At 40.5% G+C, this 23,622-nt stretch overlaps 1 long non-coding RNA gene across 2 annotated transcripts; it reads right to left on the bottom strand.

Moving 5' to 3' along the window:
• Nucleotides 1–11,452: 11,452 nt before the first annotated feature.
• On the bottom strand, nt 11,453–23,117 carry LOC143880875 (uncharacterized). 2 transcript variants are annotated; one of them, XR_013251808.1, is made up of 4 exons: nt 22,846–23,117; nt 12,467–12,543; nt 12,295–12,350; nt 11,453–11,831 (listed from the first exon to the last, which is right to left on the bottom strand). It is a non-coding gene; the product is annotated as an uncharacterized LOC143880875 (long non-coding RNA). The 2 variants fall into 2 exon arrangements; XR_013251807.1 differs by lacking the exon at nt 22,846–23,117 and adding an exon at nt 12,637–13,011.
• Between the last annotated feature and the right edge of the window lie 505 nt (nt 23,118–23,622).

Below are 23,622 nucleotides of genomic sequence, written 5' to 3'. Positions count from 1 at the left end.
GATATCAGTGCTGCAATCTTTCGGTACTATCAAAAACACTGCAGTGCTGATATCATTTCCCTAAAAATAATGACAAAGAAAGAAGATGATTAGTCAAAGACAGTTGGTAAATCACACAACGAATTTTTAAAACATATTATTTAAACTTATAATTTTTTTTGTGTACTCAATGAAAAAAAATCTCTCGATCAACCCAATTCAATGGCAAATCTATTTCTTTTTTGGAGGTCAATGTACTTAACACAGACTAGGGTTTTTTTTTTTAAATAAAAAAATCCCCATGAACCTTTTATATTGCAACAACATCCTCTTAAACTTTAATATTACAACCCAGACTCTCCTTTTTACAGAATCTTAAAAAAGTGTTTTAGTAATTACCCTCGTTTTAATACCTGCAAAATGATGGTGCCGACAATAGGTTGCCAATGTTTTTGCAAGATTGCCATTATACCTTCACGATGCTCTTGCCTTCTGTGTGGGAGTGAAGCCAGTATTTTTATATAAAATTGTACATTGGGGCCCACTTCATAGGATGATCCAAAGCGTTCAATTTTTGGGCTACAACTTAAACAGTGTACCCCATATCATCTTCGTAAGATGATCCTAACCCTTGATCTATAGAGGTTAATTTCTATAATGTACAGTCAACTCTATAGATTGGAGAGTTAGGATCATAATACGGAGATGATTCAGAGGGTTCAGCCTGTTTACGTTGTGGCCCAACAATGAACATGTTTGGATCAACCTATGAAGTGGGCCCCACTGTGCATTTTATAAAACATTAGAGTTGGCATCCTTGTGCAAAGGTACGGCGGTCCTGTAACTTTGTCCAATGCCCGATGTTTGATGAAATGTTTCACCTCTAGGCATGTGCTGATCCCTGCGAGTTGATTATTGTTTAGTTAATTAGTCAATGTTCTTGGTGATCCAATTTTGCAATTGTCAGTGTTTTCTCTCTCTTCAGGTAGTAATTATCAGGGGATTTGTCGGGATTTGCTAGGGACCATTACGGAAGGCATTTCGCGGGCCGGCTATTGCATGAGAGAGCAGCCACATAGGCTCATTTTTAAACAGATTTTGTCTTATGCAATTGCCAACCACTATTGTCCTTTTCTTACATCCTTCGAAAATAAGTATTTATATAGAGAAATGTCATTAGGACTACTGTATTTTGATGAGGGCACTCTCACTTTATTAAAAGTACGGTATGGCCCGCACCATAAGATGATCCAAACCGTCCATTAGATAGACCACAGCCTAAATAGGTAATGCCCCAAAAAATATTTCCATAGGTTGATCCTATGGAGGATTACGATCAACACTGTAACATTCAGATCGGAGGGTTAGGATCAACCTATGGAAATGATTTTTGGGGTACAACCTATTTAGGTTGTGGCCCATCTAATGGACGGTTTGGATCATCCTATGGTGCTGGCCATACCCTAAGGAGTGCCCTCATCAAAATACAATAGTGCTGATAACATTTCCATATATATATATATATATATATATATAGAGGAAAAAGATTATACGCTTGAAGCGCATTTCGTTATTTACGCTTGAAGAGAGAGAAGTACGCTGATTGGCTGAAATGGTGGGCCCAATTGGCATTTTTGAAAACAAATGCTCCGGCGTTACGGAGGGTGCGTCTTCGACGTACCCTCGAAAAAAAATTAAAACACAAAAATGTTCGTCTCTCTCACGGAGTTCTCTCTCTGTGTTTTGAAAAACTAAAAAAAACCCAAACCCATCGTAATTTCTTCATCTCTCTCGTTCTCTCGCACGGTTTGGATCACCCAAAAATATCTTCATCTCTCTCGTTCTCTCTCACTCTCACTGTGTGATTTTGGTTAACAAAAAAACCCAAACCCATCGTAATTTCTGGAAGAGAATCTCTCAAACCCATCGGCTCTCTCTCACGGGTACGTCGCAAACCCATCGTCTCGTTCTCTCTCACTCTCACTCTGCAGCATCTTCTCCAAGGTTAGTAGCTTCTCCTTCTTCAACTCTCTATTCCCTTTTTTTTTGTTTTCAGCAGCCATTTTCATATTATTTTCGTCAAATAGGGTTTTAAGGAGACAAATCTTGTTTCGGTTTTTTCTTGATTCTGAACATAGGGTTTTGAGCAGACGTATTTCATCTTGTTAAAAAAAAATTTGGGTGAAATAGGGCTGCTGAAAACCCTAAGCCTTCGATTTTTTTGGGGCGAAATAGGGCTGAAATAGGGGTTTGATTTGGGTGAAATAGGGCTGCTGAAATAACCTTTACATGATTGAAATCTTGTCTGGGTTCCATCTTTTCCGTCAAACTGGGTTTTCACCAACCCCATGTCATCTTGTTAGTTTTTTTTTTTGGTGATCTCATGAGTTTCTCTTGAGACATTTAATCTCTCTGAAATAGGGTTTTTCTTCTTCCTTTCACCTCTTACCTGGTTTTGGCATTGATTTTGTAATACCAAAAAAAACCTATTCAGAAACGACATTGTCAAAAGTCATTGTGTTTTTTCATGTGGGCATCTTCCCTTTTTCTTTTTCTGTTTTTTTTTTACCTTTTATTCTGCCCATAATAATTGTGATAGGGCCATCGAAGAGGAAAAAGTGTTGAGGACAACAACTGAATATATAATTTGGATGAAAAAGTAAGAATAGGGGTGATGAGAAGGAAGATCACAGTGTTTACACCCATTTTTTTAACATATGTTCAGCCTTGTTTAACATAGGTTCAGCCTTGTTTGGGCGAAAGAGGTGCAACACGGTCAGGTGTAGGATTCTTGGAAGCACTCGAGTTCAAGAATAATGAGGGGATCTCTGTCTATCAGGTCATAGATGTCATCATCATCTCTCTCACTTATGTAAAGACGAGATTTTCAGTATACTCAGCCATCTGGACAATGTGAGAGGTGCAATGGGTGAAGCAGAATTGCGGTTAAGCCTTAAAGCTGGGCGAGGCCAAATGGGTTTTGAAAAGGTGAATCTTTCGAGAGCTATGATTAACCAACCGGGCAAGATTCCTATCATGGACATCACAAACACTAGGTTCAATGAGAAGAAATCGCATGGCAATGTAATGCGCAAGTTGAAACAAAAGGCAACACAAAGACATCCTTCCCTTGTATAAAAATCCAACAGCATAACAACTGTACATGAAGATGTGGTACGGCAAGTACATGGTTCGTCAACAAGCCTAAAAGGATGATGACCACACTCAAAGTATTTGGAGAAAATTCGGCAGCATAACAGCTATACTAGGAGATGTGGTGAGGTAAGCACATGGTTTGTCAACGAACCCAAAAGGATAATGATTACGCTCAAGGGTTCTGAAAAAAAATCGGCAGCATGACGGCTATACTAGGAGGGTCTCAGCAACTAAACATGAAGAGTATGCCGTCATGGTCAAGATAAAGCAGGGCTCTCAGCAAGAACACACACTCCGGTAATGATAATGGCAAGATAGACTCATAATCGACATGCGGAGTACACGGTCCGATCAGGATCAATCAAATGATCAAGCTCACGGAAGACAGATCATGACTAAAAGAGCCAAGAATCTGATGATAATCCACATAATGGATAGATGGGGAAAAATTGATTAGATTAGAAGGAAACCTAACTAAGAAGCAAGCCCTAATCTAATAATAAATATATACATATATATATATACATCCTAACCAGAGGCACCAACCCTAGTCTAACTAGCGGAGTCAAGGAAGTCTCGACTCAAGACAGACTGATGAGTGTACTAGGACCGCTGTAGCCATGTAAAAATGAACTACCCTAGTCTACAAAGGGGACAAAGCTCCTAACTCTAGGCTCCACACGTGTGAGCAACACATATTCGACCCTATATGAATGCAATATACTTATATAGACATAGGTACTTCCTAGTTGGGTTTCACTAAGTCAGTAAGTATATACATAATAAATAAAACAAAGTAGGGCTCCGGACTCAATCTATCGGGTACTATGCGTATGAAACATACTTAACATGTATAACAAAAGTACGCCCAATGTTATACATAGTATGCTTCATTGCCCATCGGCTGCTGTAGACAAAAGTACGCCCAATGTCTACGGCTGCAGCACCGGCGCATAGCTTGGAAATAGATTCAACAGTACCATCAGGGTGTAATGACATCCCAGTCGGGCACGCATCGAATCTATCCCGTGGAGCCAATAATAATGAAAATAATGAAAGAAATAAAGAATATGACGATGCATGATGTGCAGTGTGTGAATCCCTCGTTTTAATTACGCACCTATCTGGTGCCCCTGGATTCTAACGATAAAGTTCCCATTTAGCTTGGTTTTGACCCAAATTTCTTCAAAATTAATTAAAATGGCATTTTTACAGAGTTAGGCAATGTTTCAAAACGTCCCCAGCAGAGTCGCCAATCTGTGGACCCCGATCCGAGAGAGGCGGGGGGACGTGCCCCCACGCGAGTCTCAGGATCATCCACGTGAAGGAGAGCTCCGCCAAGGAACTCTCGAAAGAGTGCCCCTCACAGCATGAGCGGCGATGTGAAGTGAGATACCTCTCGATTCGGGGACCAGCCCGGATTCGAGACGCACCTTAAACAAAGAAAGAGTCGCCATCCAAGGAAGTGGGCCCTGGATCCCATGCTGTGCTCTGTCGCAACAGATAACCAGAGATACAAAGGGTCCGTGCCTGATGACGAATGGGGAAGGGGTTAGGCGCCCCCAATTCGCCCAAGTGCAAGCACCTGGTCTCTTATGCCATTTATTATTAACTTTGAAGAGTTTTGGGCAAAAATCATGTGAAATGAGAACCATCATCCCCGAGATAACGTCTATCTAAGCATGCATGACCCGGGGAAGGGCAAAGAAAGTGAACATCCGAATCCTAACTCATCGCATCTAATCCTAACTCATCACATCTAAGAAAGCAATAAACAATCGCATGCATAGCTACAGCTAAACAGATAATGACAGATATAATGAGATAAGGAAAGCAAATATCTAAGTTTAGACAGATAATCAAACTAAGACGAATGGATAAACGCTATAGCTAAGCAATCAAAACAGTAAGGTAAACACACTAGCATGCGAGCCTATGCAAGAGATAAGACTAAGAAAATGGCAATCGAGCGCACGCTAGAAGAACAAACAAACTAGAATGCATAAGAAATCTAAGATAGGCGCACAGCAAGCTAAAAGGTGTAAGAAAAGAAAGAAATCGGAAAATCAACGGCACGTGAGAACCAAAATGCCAGGGAAAAGAAGATGGAACACACGATAGGCTCAGAGGGCGATTCAAAAGGAATCAAGCCCAGCGATCCTAATCTGCTGAAGATCAGACAAGTCTCGCGATCGTCATAACCTATCGTTGGGCTCAGCGAGGGCAATCCCTGTAAAGGGGCCACGCTACGTCATCGCCCGTCCCAAAACCCGATAAAACATCAGAAAACCGATGGAAACCGAAAATCACGATGAAAACCGAAAATGGAATGAAAAGAGGGCTCCGAGTGACCGGGCAATCACCATCCTTGCCCATTTTTGCTTTTGTTTTGAAATGTTTGAAAATATTTATTAAAAATGTTTGACTGAACTTGGGTGGACGAAAAGATGAGAAATATTTGTAAAATTGTGATTTAAAAAATGGTGAAAGGGTGCAAAAATGGTGTGTGAAAATAGTGTAAAAAGAAAGGGTGACTGGACTCAGGATGCCAGCTGCACGCCTGAGCTGCCTACGTACCCCTCAGCTAGGGATCAAGCCATCCGTAGTTCGGACCAGATTTTCCTAACTACACTCTAATGACTCGAGATTTTTGAGATTTTTTATTTTTCAGATGTTTTTGATTTTTTCGACACAAGAGGACAAAATCCTATCATCACAAGGGGAGGACAGACTCCTGATATCCCACAAAGGTTGGAAAGCATCCTATGCTTTGCGGGGGGAATGAACAGAATAACAACTCTGCAAGGGTTGGACAGCATCCTATACCTTGCAGGAGTGGATAGAAAAAACGCACGACTTGATGAGAGGGTGGACAGAATCCTAACCCCTATGATGATAGGACAGACCCCTGAAAGACTGAAGGACTGACTCCTATGCTGAAGACTGACTCTGAAAGATGGAAGGACGGAATCCTAAATTTTATGAAGGGATAGGACAGAATCCTAAACTCTACAGGGGTAGGACAGACACCTAAACCCTAGGATGGTAAGACTGACTCCTAAACTCTCTAGGACTGACTCTAAAGAGGAAGAAATCCCTTAACCTGCGAAGACTCTAAGGCAGGAAGGGAAATGGTTGGCTCAAGATACATTCCGCCATAGCCTTGCCCTAAGGAAAGTTCCTGAGAATTGATGGCAAGATCAAATGGTATTGACAATCCCAAAAGACTTATGCTCACTGATGGTTCAAGTTTAAAATGGTCTAAAGAAGGAATAAGAGGAATGTCGTTGAAAGCGCAAGATTTATCTTCAATGGAGGAATTCAATCAATGAATGCCTCAAAACATGGTGAATCCTATCTATAATTCATTTAAGAATGGCTTGCACCCTCTTACCTTGGACATAAAAATCGCTGGAAGACATGGAAAATTAACTCAAAGTCAAGCAGCTATATATCAACGGATGTCCCAAATGATTTGGGGGATGCTGATCCCTATACTCTTTTCTGGAATTTACGAATCTAGTATCTATACTTGGTTTTGAATCCACAGTACTACTACACTTCAAGGATGACATCACTTACCATATATTTGAAATTACCTTGAAGGCCCACTATTGAAAGAATAAATGGGTAGAATAATGCCATCTCCAAAATATAGCAACACCAATATTAGAACATCATGACATGTATGAATGATTCACACCATATACAAGCTAAAGCCCAAAGAAACAATAGTCCTCATGTCAGAACCTTAGCACATTAATGAATCGGATTATTGAAAACTAGGATGACAAGCTGCAGGGCAATGATACCAACATCATTTACAATTTAATTCTCGAATCGAACCAGCTTGTCCTTTGGAATTTCAAGAACAACCAAAAGATTCCAACAAATCCCAGGCAAGGCTCTTGTGAACTTCTCAAAGAAGCAAATATTAACTGAAATAATGCATGTAACTAAGACATGGCTGGGCAAATATCATTAACCAACCAACCTGATGAACAAGGAAGCCTCTCTTAGGCAAATGGGATCAACCCAATCATACCTTGAATTACAGTACCCCAAGAAAACCAAAATGTAAATGGAATAAAAAAATCAAGCATGACCAACTCTTCAAACCTGGTTATACTAGATTTCAATCCCAACAAAGAAAAGTGCTAAAGAAAATGAGAGTCTTCAATAACCTAAGACTGAGATTTAAGGGATTGGATCAAAGGCAAGATCAATCCCTTAAATCTACATGATCAAACAAGATGGGTTAGTCATGCTAAAGTAGCAAATGCAGATTTTAAGATTCAAATTGTCCCAACTCACATGGCATGATCTATGTTGTCCAAACATTAATGAAAAGAGAGGAAGGTTACCTGAGCTGCTGGGTGGAGATGGGTTGTGGCAATGGCAATAGCGAGCAACGGCGGAAGTGGCTGCAAATGGAGGCAATTAGAAAGGGGTTTGAGGGAGGAGATGAAAGATGGTCCGATTGAGAGTGTAGGGGGCGAGATTGATACGGGAGGTGGTCGGAGATGGCGGAGGTGATGAAAGATGCGGAGACGGACGGTGGAAATGGTGGCCGTAGGGTGGGTAGCAAACCCTCTTTCTTCCCCTCTCCTCTCTCTTTCTCTCTGATTTGGTTCGGTTTCTACCCTTCAGCAAAACCCTCTCTGCAATTTTTTTCAAAGAAAATGAACGGATCGTGGTGGGGGTGAAGATGGAGTAGGGTCTGAGCTTGGGAGTGGGTTTCGAGGGGAGTAAGAGTAGAGGGGATGAAGTGGGGGATGGACAGAGGAGGTGGCGGTGGGTGGATTTTGGGTTTTTTTTCGAAGTGGGTTTGGCTCGAAAATGGGTTTTGGGTAGAGATGGGGGTGGAGAGGGGTTTGGAGGTGAAAATAGGGGGGATAGAACGGGGGAGGTGGCGGCTCGGATTCCGGTGGGTTGCTGGCCGGAGATGGGGTCGGAGATGTAGTTGCAGAGGTGGAGATGGTGGTAGGGGTGGTTGGTGGCGGTGGAGAGATGGAGATGAAGGTGGAGGAGGAGGAGAAGATGGGTGCGGCGGCTGATGGTGGTGGCTGAGAAGGGGGTTTAATGGAGATGGGTTTTGAGAAAAAAAATGGTAGAGGTGTTGGTGGTTTAATGGAGTATGGTGGTTGATTTGGGGTAGAGGGAAGAAGGAGAGAATCGGATCTGTTGGGGTTGAAGAGGGTGGATTGGGTTTTCGTGGGGAGATGGTGAAGAGGGAGGAGATGCAGAGGTGGATGATGGTGGTGGTGGTGGTGATTGGGTGGAAGACGAAGAGGGTTTGGGTTGGGGAAGATGGGGAAGATGGAGATGATGGTGGTGGCCTCTCCCTTGGTGGCTGCTGTTGGTGGAGGTGGAGGTGAAGAAGGGAGGTGGCGATGAGGGTTGCCGGTGCCGAGATGATGGTGGTGTGGACGGGGGCTTGCCGACGGCAAGGGAGATTGCCGGAGGAGATGGTGGAATGGAGGCGATGGTGGGCGGCGGCTCCTCCCTCTCTCTGTTTTTTTTCTTTCCTTTTTTTTTTTTTTTTTGAAACCCTAGCCCGACGGCTTATTTAAAGAGAAATGGCGAATTTGTCCCCACTCTTCTTTACCTGGACAGCCCCCTTTTGGATTTTTCACTGGCTTTTCTCTGCCCAGGGTACCCCCGACTTGACTAATTCGACCCTCTTCTGCACTATTTTTCGAAATGAAGCCCATTACCCAGGCAAAATTCTGTCGAATCTCGACGAAACTTCAGGGGGCCCACTTACGGTCTCGAACTATTCAAGATTTAACCCCAGAGCCCTGAGTTGCTAATTTTTTTTATTTTTATTTATTTACATATATATATATATATATATATATATATGTATTTACACTCGAGGACTGATCCGGGCCCAGCTGCCCAGAGATTTTCCAATTTTTGTTTTTTTACTTTTTTTGTTTTTATTTTAGTTTTAGGGCTTGGTCAAAATGGGGTGTCTACAGTAGGAAGATCACAGTTTTTTTACTCATGAATTTGGATGCCATAGAAGGGCAATGGGATCATCCTAGATGATAAGTGTTTCCTTTTAGTTTCATATTCTGCATTTACACATTGGTTGTTGTTCATCCTCATTGTCATTTGCCAAAGGGATATTACTTGACTGTTTCCGCTTGCATTCCTGCATTCCTGTCTATTTTTGCTTGCATTTTGGCACTATTTGGTTCTTTTGTTTCTTTAAAAAGGCATTAAGAGCCAAAGGACCTGAATCCTGAAAAATGTATTCTGATTCTTTTGTGTCGAGTTTTTTATACTTGGGTATTAAATGAGACCCTTGAGCATGTACTGAGTTAGCAGATTCCTACAACAATATTTTTGTGAAGTATTGGCAAAAAACAAGTTCTGCATGTTAATGGCAAAAAACAAGTTCTATGTCGTTTTTAAAGGAAGACAGGTAGGAGTATATGACAGTTGGCAATACTGTCATGTTCAAGTTAACGGGTTTAGTGGAGCGTGCTTCCGTTCGTATGGGAGTAGGGAGGAGGCAGAAGCTGAACTTACTGCGTATTTACATGCCATTAGTGGTCTCAACAAAGATAGGAAAGAAGAGACCAACATTCCTCCGGATTCCCAAGCCTCAACAAGTTCTTCTGTGACGAGTTCCTCTTCCAGTTAGGTTTTATTGTGGTCTTTGTTACTATGCTTTCCATTTTATTTCTTAACATGTATAAATTCTAATGTTGGAAATGACATGCAAGGCTACCCGTGTGAATATTTTGAATGGGTTGATATTGATTTCGACGGTACCGAGTCAGCCACTTACCGAAGGATTCACAATCGACGAGAAGGCAATGGCGGAAAAAAAATGATCAAAGACCGCGTAACAGCACTCGAGCATAAGAATACCATGCGAAAGAATGAATTTAACATATGTTCAAAGTGTTTGTAATTATGGGGTTTATGTTTGCATTTTTCGTGTCTTTCTACCTTGAGGTGAGTAATAGTAGTATCCTTTGGTAGGGTTCTACCTTTAGGTAATGAGTAGTAGTAGTATCAAGTGATCCCACATGTGCTATTTTTAACTTTTGGAAATAATACTCTGTTTATGCTTCTGTTACTTTGGGTGGGAGAAAGACTCCTGGGAATGGATGGATGGACTTTATAGCAATTAGCTATTGTGATGTAATCTTTGATTTTTGATGGGTTTTGGGCTTTCTCTGTTTATTCCCATGTTTCCATTTTCATCTTTGAAAATCTCAGTTGCTTCTTCTGTCTGTGATGGAATTCTAGGCTTTTTTACATCATAGCAGTCAATTTACTACTTTGCACCATTAGGTTTTTTAGGTCATCACAGTTATTGCATTATCTCTATTACGCATGTAATTTGATCCAGGTCACTTGCCCTCGTATTGGACACAAAGATGACATGTTTAAGCTGAAAATATATATCCTGAAAATTCAGTGGATAATCAAGGACTGGAGTACTGGTTCATACAACAATTGCAATGTTGCAGTTCTGGTCGCTCCCTCACCAACTGATGTGCATAGCTGCCTCTACAGTTCATGGCCATGTTTGACTATGTTGAAATTTTATAAAGAAGATTCAGGGAAAATATTGTAGCAAAAAACAAAAAAACACAACTATAGGATTGGTTGCTTCTCGCTATTCAAAAAAAAAAAAAAAAAACGAAAAGGCATTGGTTGCTTCTTTCAAGGTGTCTTGATGAATTTTTTTACCTGAGGAGTTTGGCATAGAATGAGATCATGGGCCATGTCTATGTTTTACTCTGATTTTGTAGTACCCTATTAAACCCTTAATTTACATCCATTTTACACTCTGTCATAGAAAATAATACCAAAGTCATTGAATCAATGAAGCCATGACACTGGCTCGTCAGATGTGCTTGAATGCAGGATAGGCCAATGATTTGGTCATTTCCACAGCTTTTTTTTAACATTTGGTAGGGATTCAAGCTCACTTCCTTGTCTTCTTGAGCATGTGTGACAACAGACTATTTCATCTTTTTTAACAAAACAGATTTCTGTTTTTGCTAGCAGCCCTCTTCTGAAAACTATCAATGCATCCAATGTGCTGTATCCATAACTAGCTTTTTTGCCCTCTAGTCTCTACCTTTCAGTTTTATGGCCCGTTTTTAAGCTGTGATTTGGTCATTTCCAATGTGTAGTATCAATGCATGGTCCATAAAACTGTGATATGGCCCGTTTAAAAGCTGTGAAAAAAAACTATCAATGCATCCAATTGTAGTAGTTCTATTCAGTTTTATGGACCAAATTTTTAGTGCAAATACAGGTCCTGAAATGCATATAATTGAATAGAATGGCACAAATTGCTACTGCAAATACACGTCCCGAATTGCATAAAACTGAATAGAACTACTACTCACTTATCAGAACATGCCAAAGATGGGTTTTAGTAAGTTCAATAAACTAGACTATCATTCAAAAAGAAGTTCAATAAACTAGACCTCAGAAGGTACTTCTGCATAGCATAAACAAGAATTAAAGTGACAGAACTGATATATGATTGTCACGGCAAGAAGGATTCCAGTCCCAGAACCAATGGCGCCAATGAAATCTGCTAGCACTCTCAATGCACCAATGCACAACCCTCCAAAGGCAGCCGCGGTAGGTATGTACCTGTTCAGTTCCCCCTCTAGATTTGAATCTCGATGCCCGGCCAGCACCATTTGTTGCTCCTGAATCAGTAATAAGAACACAAAACAAAGAACTCAACTACATGATAATGAAAGGTTGAAGGATTATTTAGTAAATACAGATAGATACAGTACTCCAGTTCAGTGTACTGTAATGGATAACGTTCGATTTCATGATACAGTACTCCAGTTCAGTGTACTGTAATGGATAACCAAATACAGATAGATATTTATCTGTGGGACATTTTGTCCCCTTGGCTGTAACATACTATTTAGTCTTTAATAAATCATTACCATTCTCAAAAAAGTCATTCGAGCATGCAGATCCAAAGAACTTTTGGGCTGTGTTTCATAACCTCGAAGTGCAGAAATGCTCATAAAATGCTTTAAGAAATTATACATATATGAGAAAGGGAAAATTGAGCTTTAAATCTCTGGTAAACACAACATCATCAAATATGTCACCCAAAGAATTGACAGTAATTTGAAGAATATTAACACTTACCTCAAATGTGATGCTTCTCCACCTTTATTTTCTCCATTGAAAATGCTCCTTTTCACCTGAAAAATAAAGGCAGTTCTTTTAAACTTACAACGCATAATATACTTATGATGGCTGAAAAGAAGGTCAACAACAATTTTTTGCACTTAATATCAAAGTAAATGAGAGCACAAACATGGCAATGCTTTCAATATTTTGGTCCCCCTCAGCTTCTTCTCCCTTATCATCCTTTTTCTTCTCATTTGCAGCCACCTATTAGCAAGCACAATAGTAGATATTTAAACAAAAAAGAAAAAAATGCGGGGCATAATAAAAATGACGAGTAATAACCATATTTTGTTTCACCTTAGCCCTCTTTTGACAGCTTGTTCTGTAATGTCCATATTCCCCACAGTTTTTGCATTGGCGTTGCTGTTTTTTTTGCTTGAGTGGCCTCTATGCCAGATACATGACGCGTGGCACGCTTTGGCCTGCCCTTCATCCTTACAACTTCGGGGTCGCGAATTGTAAACCCAAGTATTTGACTGGAATCAATGTTTGACAGAGGTATTTGACTGGGACCAATGTTTGACTGAGGTATTTGACTTGGACCAATGTTTGACTGCACTTGGCTACCAACTGTTACCAAGTCACTCTACGGAGAGACAATCTCCTTCTCCTTCTTTTCAACTTCTACAGCAAGCTCTGTACAAAAATCAGTCATCTTCTTGAAGAGAATCTCGTCATTACCAACTTTTTCAATCAATTGCTGCCTGTGGACCCCGATCCGAAGAGGTAGTGAGGTGAGGGAAACTAGTCCCTACACCATCCTCTTGATCATCCACGTGAATGGAGAGCTCTACCAAGGAACTCTCAAAAACGGATGCCACCCTCATAGCATAGCACGAGTGGCGATATAAAAGAAAGAGATATGTCTCGATCCGGAGCCAAGGCTCGAAACCAAGACATACCTGAAATAAACTCAGAGTCGCCATCCATGGATATGCCATGGAACCCTAAAATCAAATCCTCTGTGCAATGGATAACCAGAAATATATATGGGTTCGTGCCTGGTTACGAATGGGGAAGGTCTGAGAGCACCCCCGATTCGTCCGAGTGCAAGCACTTGGTCTCTTATGCCATTTATTATTAACTCCAAAGAAGTTTGGGTAAAAATCATCTGAAATGGGAACAATCCTCAGGAATCGTCTACCTAAGCATGCATTTCCTGAGGATAAAGATAATAAGCACACATAAAATGAGATGAAAGATGTGCCACCTAAGCATAGCTAGGTTATGAGTGACAAACCTAATGGGTGTCTAAGTTCTGATGTGCAAACACATGCAAGCTACAGCAAAAGGTATAGGATCAGTACGAGAAAGTAAGAAAACACATCAAAACATATAATAACAACATAATAAATCCTAAGACTCTAAATTATTAGCCCGAGTCCTCGGATGGTCTGGTATTCATCCAAAGAAGCCTACGTATCCCCGCCTCCACGAGAATCAAGGCAACGTAGTTCTTCGCGCCTATTCTAAGCTAGGATGCCTAAGACACCTAGACCTCTATCCTAGACTCGATCTAAAAGACCGGACCAATTATTAAAGTTTATTGTACGATTATTTAAATTTCAGTGAATTGCGGATTTTAAGACACCCTATATGCCCTAACTAAATGCAGATTAGCCCTAGGCTAATGCAGGTAGTTCCTACAACCTATGTGTAACTAGGCTGTATTTCCTAAGGAAAACCAAAGGTGGACTAGCGTATCCTATTCTAGTCATCACTCGGCGATGTGGATCGCCGACTGACCGGACGGAGGCGCTCCTATAACTCTAGGACAAATCCCTAACTCTAAAACAAGCACACAACAAGCAAACAAACAAACAACCTATCAAAAGACACAACCTAACTCTAAAACTCTCTATCTAGGAGAAACTCCTAACTCTAGAGGAAGATCTTTTGAAAATGAAGGTTTTAGAAGTTGCTTATTCGAAAAGATTTAGAATGCTATCTACAAAAGTTTGGCTGGACTTGGGATATAAATCCCAAGCTGCACTACGTACCTCGTGGAAGAGGATCAAGCCAACGTAGTTCGAAACGAACTCTCCTAACTAATACTTCTAAAACACTCAACACTTTAAGCTTTTTTAAGATTTTTCGAATGTTTTTGAGTTTTAAAAATATTTAATGTTTTGGGATTTTTAAATGCTTTAATATGTTTTTGGATTTTAATTGTTTTCACCCTTTGAGTCAAAGACTTAAGGGAAATACACAAAGCAAAACCCTAAGGCTAAACCTTAGGGCAAATAGGGGAAACCCCTAAACAAATAACACTATCAAAAGCAAAGGTAAACGAATCAAAGATTCTCTAACAACACTCCTAAAAGGACAAATGAGTCAAAGACTCTCTAATAAAATCACCCAAAGGACGAATGAGTCAAAGACTCCCCGACAAGAAACGGAAACATGATTCAAAGACACTCTAAGAGAGAAAACACGAGGAAAAGACCCCACTGACAACAACTAAAGGATATACGAGTCAAAGACTCTCTAAAAGATGGAAACACGAGCCAAAGACTCCAGAAACACCGACTAAAGGATATACGAGTCAAAGACTCTCTAAGAGATAGAATCACGAGTCAAAGACTCCACTAACACCAACTAAAGGATGAATGAGTCAAAGACTCTCTAATCAAAGACTTTCTAAAAGAGAAAGAAACACGAGTCAAAGACTCCACTAATACTAATTAAAAGATAAATGAGTCAAAGACTCTCTAATAACACTACATTAAAGACAAATGATTCAAAGACTCTCCTATAACACCACCTAAAAGGCAAATGAGTCAAAGACTCTCCAATAACACCATCTAAAGGATGAATGAGTCAAAGACTCTCTAATCAAGGGCTAACTCCTATGCGAATGAACTATCGAATAAGGAGAAGCTCACAAGCAAAAGGAATAAGAGACCTTGTGCATATTTGGCAAAGGTAAAAACATCCAGCCGGGCCGGACAGCTACCTAGCCCTCAGGGTGCAACAAATGTGCAACCCAATACCCATAAGGGTAGGGGTATGAAGCCAAGCCGAGTAGGGTGTTCTTCCAAAACCAAACGGCGCACAAAGAGGAGGTTTAGCAAGAGAATGAGACCGGGCAGGTCTAAAAGGAAATAAGAGACTTTGTGCATATTTGGCAAAGGTAAAAACATCCAGCCGGGCCGGACAGCTACCTAGCCCTCAGGGTGCAACAAATGTGCAACCCAATACCCATAAGGGTAGGGGTATGAAGCCAAGCCGAGTAGGGTGTTCTTCCCAAAATCAAAAAGCACACAAAGAGGATTAACGAGAGAATGAGACCGGACGGGTCTCCCAAACACACAAAGATGGGCTCTAAGCAACCTTATCATTGCCCTTGCAAAGGGGGAAGCAAAGCTAAGACAACTAATTGACCAAATTGGTCTCTAATTAACAAAGGAACAAATTGAAGTACAACCTCAGAGAGGATTCTACAAATGAGGCTTGCCTCCAAAGGAGGATTGCCTAACGAGACAGAGTATGTCTCCTAGTACAGGTTATAGCATCTAAAGAAATTTAACAGAAATCTAAAAGACTGTGCTAGTCTAATCAAAGAGAGAGGAAAATGCTACCAGATAATCGCAAATTCCAATCAATTATTATAAAAACAAATCAAATATCAGCAAAATATGATCTACAACTAAAGAGTGCACAATCTGTAATAATAGCAATCATACAACGATAAACAACATTAATTAGTCTAGACCAGCCGCTGGATAGCCTAATAAAGTAAAACAATATCAAACACTTCAAAGCCAACCACAAACCCCAATACGGGGACTCCAATGAAATCAGATGATGCCAAAGTAATCATCTGATTTCCTACACAATAATATTTCTACAAACCGCCTTGAAATCAGACGATATTCGTGTCAAGAACATCGAATAGTGCAAATCATCTGATTTCCTTCTTCAATTAAACAATTTATAAAATTAATTAGCCCAGAACAGCCGCTGGGTAGCCTAATGAAATAAAAGAAAGTATGATAAGGTTTCAAGATAGTCTCACCTGAATAATCCATTCATCACCATCTTCAAAACCTAACTCAAAGCTTAGTATAAGAAGAGTATTAGATTTTCAACAGATTATACGAATATATCAAATGATATTCCCAATTTATAAAAAATTTAGTGCAAAACATAGTTGAAAAGTTGACAGATAAAGCTAGCTCTATAGAGACACAAATTATCTCTCTAAAGGGGAGGCTCTAAGCAACAAGGCTTGCCCCCAGAGGAGAGCTGCCTAACGAGACAAAGCGTGTCTCCTAGAACGGTACTCGCTAATGAGACCACAATGGTCTCCTAAATGAAGAAGAGAAACTACCATCTAATGGTGTCTAAAAGACTAAGTAAGTCTACTAAACTAAGAGGGGAAACCTACTCGGACTAAGCAAGTCCCCAAAGGATGGGCTTGGGCTAGCGCCTTCATCGCCCCGGAAATCCTACCTTCAAAACTGGTTCCGCAAACTGCCCCGACTGACCCGCCACCAATAAGACAGTCTTTATCAAGCAACACCTTGGTACCTGCTTCCCAATCTTCATATTTTGAAGGCAAGCTCTTGCTAAAGAGAACCAACTTTTCCAATAATGACATTTGAATCCGCGGAAGCAGGTGGGGAGCTCTCTAAAACCAATATCTCTTCATCCTTCTTCCTCCTATGAGCGCTAATATTTGCCATAGTTATCACACAGACCTCTGTAAGGATTGCTGTGGCAGCAACAATGGTTACTATTGCAGAAATACTTAGCAACCCGGATCTCCTGGTTTCTAATGTGGTGACATTGCCAGGAATTGCCGAGCAGGGTGTGTCAAGAGGGGCACCACAGAATCCCAAATTGAAGATGAAAGCAGAAGTGCCAAATTGTTGAAGGATGGGACTGTCAAGAATGACACCAGTGAGGTTGTTGAATAAGAGATTGAAATAATTTTTAGATAGATCAAACCACTGGATTCTGGACAGATTGCCTAGACTCGATGGAATGCTTCCGCTAAAACGATTTTGATGCGGTCAAGGACTTGCAGGAATGCCACATTGTAAAGGCTCCGAGGGAATTTCTTCCTGCAAATCATTATCTGAAACATCCAGCTCGAGAAGGAATCTGCAATGGCTGATAACATCTGGAACTTCACCGCTGAGGTGAAGAATGTGCAAGTCAAGAATCTGAAGCATGTCAATACTTCCAAGCTTGGCCGGAATACTCCCATTAAGTTGATTAATCCCAAAATTCAAAGTCCTAATCTTTCTGCAATTTGCAAAGCTGGATCGTATTTCCCCACTTATATTGCTCCTAGAAATGTCAAAAAATCTCCATCCAGTCAGTGCAGGTACTGATCTCAGGGATCTCACCTTGAAACATGTTAGGTGACGCATTGAAAAAGCTAAGATTTTTCAGTCCCAGCAGATCGAAAGGAAGCAATCCAGTGAACGAATTGCTAGTGAAATCCAAGAATTCCAAGCTCCTGCATTTAGAGAACAGGTCTGGGACAAAGGATTAACTAACCTCATATGATTTATAAACCATTGTAACATTACCATCCCATCCACATTCTTACAATTCAACCCGAGACAACCATCTCCTCTCTTCTCATCATGACATGAAATTTTTACGAACCTATTCCGGTGATCTCAAATCATGCGGACATACACTATATAAGACTTTAAGGCTAAGCTACCAACATATGAATTGTGTCAATGGACTCTCAAAGGATTTCAGATCAAACATTAGGAATTAATAATCTATCCTTACCTACAAACAAAGTACAAATTTCAGATCAAGAGAATTCAGGAGGGCAGATTTTAATAATAACAGAAATACAGAACTCCATCTTCTTACTCAAATTCGCAGATCAAGCTATGCAATCAAATAAGTAATGTAAATGATGAGATCATGCAGGCATCAGTGGAAAATATGAAAATGTTAGGAGGCTTACCTTTCAAATGAGCAAAAGAAGAAGCTGATCTCTACATTTGCTATTATTGCCCCTGCACTCTCCTGTTCCTTACCAGTGCTCTTGATCTTTTTCTCCTTTTAGCTTCAAATCTTTCAGATCTAAGCTAGCAATATACACAGATCCGAAGATCAAAACCAGATCGGTATCCAGCTAAAATTTTGGCGGAAAAAAATGAGGATCGACGTTGTATTTAACAAAAGGAATGTGAATCTAAAGCTGCTGATATTGGATCTAAAATCTCAAGACCGAAAATAAGGTTTAAATGGAATGAAGATAGAGATCTGAAGTGGCTGAGCGATGGAGAAAATGAGGATGATCGGAGAGGTTCGGATCAGATGAACGGAGCTCCGGTGACCGGAAGTTGCAGGGGAAAATGATCAGATTTTACCGGGGAAGAAGAAAAGGGTTTCTAAGGTTTGATGGAGATGAGAAACTCTGGAATATGGCCGGAGAAGGAAAGATCTGATCGGAGGAAGAGAGAAAATGGGTTAGAATTTGGGAAATCTGGGTTTTCTCTCTCACTCTACAATCTCTCTCTCTGTTTCAAAACGAGAATGAGATCCTCCTCCTCTCTATCTCATTTTGCTCTACCGAAACTCTAGCTTACCTCCTTTTAGATTTTCTGAAACCCTTTCCACCATTCTCTCTTGGAATCTCACAGTCTTCCCTTAGATTTGCTGAGAAAATTACCGAAAATCAAATGGGTTTTGGAATGGGTTCAAGGAAGAAATAATGAAGAAGATGATGGTAGCATGATTGAGGAGGGTGGAAATGGTGGTTCGAATGGTCGGGGAAGCTGGCCGGAGAGATGAGGGAGATGGCCGGAGGTGGGCCGGAAGATTTGAGGGGCGGAGATCCAGCGGATCTGCCGGAGAAGAAGGCAAACCCTTCTCTCCCTCTCTTGCGGCTGCCGAAATCTGCCCTCCCTCAACCCTAATTCGTTTCTCTTTTAAAGAAGGAAATGATGTATTTGCCCCCTTTTTTCCATGGACCACCCTTACCTCGATTAATTCAACCCCCTATACACTCATGCTATGATGTTCTTGAGGCTCGTCCTATTTGCCCTTTCTCGACATATTTTGCCGGAACCTTACAGGGGCCCTGGTGGGACCTTAAGCTACTTCAGGGTTCAATTTGGGACCCCCAATTCACTGATTGGACGGGGTTTCGAACAAATAACACGAACTTGGGTCCGGTCAAAATGGGGTGTCTACACTGCCATGTTGACATTAGACACCACCTCTTCAGTTCATTCACGCCACTAGTATCTCCTTGGGTTACAGATGTTGTGCCCCCAGCTCGATACCTTGCATCAATTGACCATCTCTTTAATAAATAGTGTTTGGGGATAGTAGGTACTTGCTTTCTATCCATAACGTGAATGACATGTCTGCATAATATTCCTTCCCTCTCAAACTTAGCACATTCACATGTCGCAGTTGCATCGTTAGAACTGTCAAACAGAACCCTGACGTATTTCTTCTTGTCATCTGTCCTAATTCCTACACTGTATTCCACAACATTACCGTTCTTTCCCAACTTATCTTTCCATAAGGCAAAAGTACCCATCATCTCATCTTGGAATATGGTGAACATCTTCTTCGTATAGAATTCCCCAGCCTTTCGTTCTAATGGGCTGGTTGTGTTCAATTTGGCACTTGTATTTTTAGACTTAAAATCTTCTTCGGATTCAGCTTTACGCCGCTCAACCAGTGCCTTATCGTATTGACTCAAGAATTCAACTAAAGAGGTGTTCTGGTTAACATAACCATCAAAGAATGAATTTATACTTTCACTCCGTTGATTAGATGTCATTCCTGCTGTGAATGTGTCTCTCCAATAGGCGGGGACCCAATGCTCACGGAGATCCCACATTTTCCCTAACCAATGACTTTCATCAATACCATATTTATCAACCATAGTTTTCCATTCTGTCTCAGAATCCTCTATTTTCCTCCTAAAAAACCAATGATTGTAATCCTTGTAGAAATTACTGTCGGCATCTCTCATGTCTGCAACATGCTCAAGGAGATGATTCTTTATGTGCCACGAACAAAACCGATGTCTGGTCTGTGGAAACACTTTCCTAATTGCATTTCGCATAGCTCCGTCCATATCAGTTATTATAGCACCTGGAGCTTTACCAAACATACACGTGAGCCACTGCTCAAATAACCAGGTGAAAGTCTCCTCTCTCTCGTCTGCAAGAAGTGCACATCCAAATAGAGTCGACTGCCTATGATGGTTAACTCCAGTGAACGGTGCGAACGGCATTTTAAACCTGTTCGTTTTGTAAGTGACATCAAATATGATCACGTCACTAAAGGTAAGGTATGCTTCTCTCGCCCTTGAATCGGCCCAGAACATCGAACGCAAAGTCCCATTCGTGTCTAACTCCAACTCAAAATAGAAGTTCGGGTCTTCAGACTTTCTCTTTTGGAAATGGTTTGCCACTGTCACCGCTTCTTTACCCATATTGTTCTCCCTAAGTGCTCTCAAATGGGCAATAACTTGATTTGTTGAGACCACGGGAGCATTGGAAGTAGAGTTAATGGCGTTTTTTATCTGAGCAGGCTTGAAATTACTTCCACCGAGCTGTTCAATCAAATTCTTACAACTTTTGTTATTACGGAACTGACTATGTGAATGATGCATTTGCCTTTTAACTGGAGAAGTAAGCTCATGAGAATGAATGTCGTCGAAAGTTGTAATTTTCCACTGATTATCTCTCAACTTGATGGTTATCTTCGCTTTACAATTCATTCTGGTAAGGCGATGCTCCCTCAACTCCTTCACATCATCTCTCTTCTCCTTAACTCTTTTCTGTCCCTCTTTGTCACATACGTATTATCTCGATATCACCTCCTTCGTTATATTTGACTTCATTGTACTAGATATTCGTACTCCAAAACCAGTAGCGTACGCATAATTATTGTAGAACTCATATGCAGCTTCCCAAGTTTCAAAAACTTGATCCACAAACGGCTTATTCATAACACTTTTCTGACTGGCAACCTCGTTGGGACTACTAACTCCGTGACTACAACCCTCATCTCCATCTTTCCCATCATTACCCTCCGATACTAGCTCATCATTATTGAGATTCACCCCATCATTAACCTCAACCGTAGTCCCTTCCCACACTAAATTATCATCACAGAGATCAAATCCATCGCCAAACTCAATTAAACCATTTGCATCTACTTCGTCAATAAATGGATCCATTTTTTAGAAATGGTTAAATGTACAGTAAGAAAATCAGAGACAAGAATAGATAATAAAGATAATGACATTTTTTTTTCACATTGCCAACAATAGAACCTAAAAAATGGATCCATCTATTGACACGACACAAAAGAATCAGATTACATATTTTTCAAGAAACTCTGAACAGGGCAATTGTTATAAGACTCAAAATATGTATCCCCATGAGAACAAATGGATAAAAGTATAAAGACAGGGTAATCCTATAAAACATGTACCTGACAGAAACTATGGGCATGAGAAGTCTACAATCCAACAGCCAACAATCCAAGATAAAAATATATAAAATATCCCAGAAAAGTAATTAAAAAAAAAGGGAGTATTCTCACCAAATGTTACTCCCAAATCATGCCCAATTGTCTAATTTTATTATCTAAAAAATAAAAAGAAATCTACACAATTCCAAATAGGCACAGATCTGGAACCCATCCCACCTAAAAACCAATTTCATACAAAAACAGATTCATCCCCCAATACACATATTGATTAACCCTAAAATGTGAAAACACATATTTCTACATAGTTATACTCCTAAAAGAAAAAAAAACCCCTTCTTCTTTTACAAAGATTGACCCAGATGGCCTTATGGAGAGAGAGAGAGAGAGAGAGAGAGAGGAGAGCGTACCTGTGCGATTTGGGGGTTTTTTTTCACCCAAAAAATTGTTGCGGCCTGATGGACTCCGATCGGAGAGAGATCGGAGAGAGAACGGAGAGAGAGATTGGATCGAGACAGAGACAGAGACAGAGAGAGAGTGCGAAGAAACCCAGATTTGGGTTTTTTATTTTCGCCTAAACAGACAGTGAGAGAGATGAAGATGGAGAGCCGATGGGTTTGGGTTTGGGTGATCCAAACCGTGAGAGAGATTAAGGTTTTTTTTTTTTCTTTCAAGGGTTTGGGTTTTTTTAAGTTTTTAAAAACACAGTGAGAGAGAGAGAACTCCGTGAGAGAGTTTGGGTTTTTTTGTTAACAAAATCTCACAGTGAGAGTGAGAGAGAACGAGACGATGGGTTTGGGTTAATTCCGTGAGAGAGAGCCGATGGGTTTGGGAGATTCTCTTCCAGAAATTACGATGGGCTTAGGGTTTTCAGCAGCCCTATTTCACCCAAATTTGTTTTTAACAAGATGAAATACGTCTGCTCAAAACCCTATGTTCAGAATCAAGAAAAAACCGAAACAAGATTTGTCTCCTTAAAACCCTATTTGACGAAAATAATATGAAAATGGCTGCTGAAAACAAAAAAAAAAGGAATAGAGAGTTGAAGAAGGAGAAGCTACTAACCTTGGAGAAGATGCTGCAGAGTGAGAGTGAGAGAGAACGAGACGATGGGTTTGCGACGTACCCGTGAGAGAGAGCCGATGGGTTTGAGAGATTCTCTTCCAGAAATTACGATGGGTTTGGGTTTTTTTGTTAACCAAAATCACCCAGTGAGAGTGAGAGAGAACGAGAGAGATGAAGATATTTTTGGGTGATCCAAACCGTGCGAGAGAACGAGAGAGATGAAGAAATTACGATGGGTTTGGGTTTTTTTTAGTTTTTCAAAACACAGAGAGAGAGAGAACTCCGTGAGAGAGACAAACATTTTTTTGTTTTAATTTTTTTTCGAGGGTACGTCAAAGACGCACCCTCCGTAACGCCGCAGCATTTGTTTTCAAAAATGCCAATTGGGCCCACCATTTCAGCCAATCAGCGTACTTCTCTCTCTTCAAGCGTAAATAACGAAATGCGCTTCAAGCGTATAATCTTTTTCCTCATATATATATATATATATATATATATATATATATATATATATATATATAAAGAGGGTTGCTAGCAAACCGTGCAGAAAAAAAAGCACGATGTTGTACCATGACACCTGCAAACAAACAAAATAGAGAGCTCGTATCCCCCCAAATCCACAGAGAAAAGGTGAAAATGGCCTAATCGATCTGTCATTTTAACCCCCTTCTTTATTTTTTATTTTGGATCCCGTTTTAGAGGTGGTTGACTGGTTTCCATATTCAAATGAGGGATTTGTTAGGCAACTTCTTAGAAAGCCATTTCGAGGCCCTTCCT

This window comes from Tasmannia lanceolata, unplaced genomic scaffold (assembly GCF_043159265.1).
Source record: "Tasmannia lanceolata isolate RefF3 unplaced genomic scaffold, GAP_Taslan_0.1 ptg000007l, whole genome shotgun sequence".
Taxonomy (NCBI): Eukaryota; Viridiplantae; Streptophyta; class Magnoliopsida; order Canellales; family Winteraceae; genus Tasmannia; species Tasmannia lanceolata.
The sequence above is the reverse complement of the archived record's forward strand: the minus strand, read 5'-3'. Positions and strand labels throughout refer to the sequence as shown.